A 1,758-nucleotide genomic window follows, 5' to 3' on the forward strand; every position below is an offset into this window, starting at 1 on the left:
TGATGATGGTGGTGATGGTGGTGGTGGCCGTGATGGTGATGATGATGGTGGTGGTGGTGGTTATGATGCCTACCCCCACCGACCACGATACCCCTACCGCCACCACTTCCTCCTCCCCCCCCTCCTCCTCCTCCGGCGCCTCCGCCTCCTCCGCCACAGTTCCCATTCGAGCCTCCCCCACCGCCCCGGCCATGCGTAGACACCGCCGCCGGGGAATCGACCGAGTCCAGTAATTGCTCGCTATGCGATTGATGATCGCCTATGTCCCCTATACCTTCCATTTACGCACATCTAGTTCGGTAGTGGGCGCACTGCCACTCGCTCCTTCGCTGTCGTACGCCGCCGACCGACCACGGCACACCGTATCGCAACACCACACAGAACGCGCGCGCGTTTACAAGTTTTTCTTTTTCTTTTTTCTCTCGCGAGAGGAGCACTCGCTACTCTCTCTTCTCTTCTTCGTTTACGTTCTCGTCGAGTATAATCGTCGTTTCGAAAGGGTTGCTACGATCGATCCTCGACCGATCACTGACCTCGGGGTGATCTCTCTCAGATCACTGATTACCGCACGACCGCGAAGCGACGACGTATACGATCATCTCGGCGGCAACTACCCCGCGAATAGAGCGCGTAAGCGAACGACGACGACGACGAGGACGGGGACGACGAGGATGCTGAGGCTCCACCGTCACGCCGGATCGGCATAGAGAGCACCCGGTGGTAGCGCAACGACCACCGTGCGCCCATGACACCGCGCGAGTGCGGAGCGAGTGAGAGCGCACGCTCTCTGCGCTCGCGCGCCCGAGTGCGAGCGCACCCAGCACCGGCTCTTCCCGGTGGAAGAGAGACAAGGAGAGAACGAGAGTGAGAGTGAGAGTGAGAAAAAAAAAGAGAGAGAGAGAGAGAAAGAGAGCGCGAGAGCCACCAGGCGGATCCAGAATACAGAGGACGAAGTGGCGTGAAGGGGGTTTCGATTTCACCGCGCTCGGTCCCGCACCGCCGCCGCTGCCGCCTCGGTTACGTTGCGTTCCGCTCTCTATCGGGGACTTGTTCCGCTCCGCCCCCTTCCCCTAACGGTCCCTACCCTACGGGTGTTCCGAGTCACACTATACCGGCGGCACCGCTGCCACCTGGTCCGCTCTACTACCCTGTTACACTACTACTACGACCACTAATATATCACTACCGCTGTTCCGCTCGCGCGCTTCTTCGTGTCGCGTGCCACGAGTTCCTTTCCTGGTCCAGGTGCGACACCGCGTCTCTGTCCTCCTCTTCCTCCTCCTCCTCCTTCCCCCCCTGTCCCCGCCACGTGTCAGTTTGTTCGTTCGTTCGTTCACGGAGGGGAGCCGTTCGCTCGCACACCGCACCACCACTGTCACTATCACTATACACACCAGCACACCGTTCAACGGAACCGTTACCGTTGTACCTGCGCGCTGGTCCCGTTCGCGCCTTTTCTCCCCACGAAGAGAATGAAGGATTCACGTCCACGTGAAAGCGAAACCCGGTAGGAATCTCGCTGTTTTATCTCACGCGGACGATTCGCGGACGACTATGAGAGTTTCTAGAGACAGTTGACCGGAAGACGACTGTCGATCTTCGCGATTGTCTTTTCGTGCCCCTCTTTCGTGCTCGACGAGGCTGCAAGGGTGCGACGATAACTTCGTACGTACGGAGCGTTAAGTGACAGAAGCGACCCCTTACCGGTCACACTCGCCGGCTGAAGCCCACCACCATCAACGGCGCGCCACTATAAGG

Source organism: Trachymyrmex cornetzi, unplaced genomic scaffold (assembly GCF_001594075.2).
Source record: "Trachymyrmex cornetzi isolate Tcor2-1 unplaced genomic scaffold, Tcor1.1 scaffold1204, whole genome shotgun sequence".
Lineage (NCBI taxonomy): Eukaryota > Metazoa > Arthropoda > Insecta > Hymenoptera > Formicidae > Trachymyrmex > Trachymyrmex cornetzi.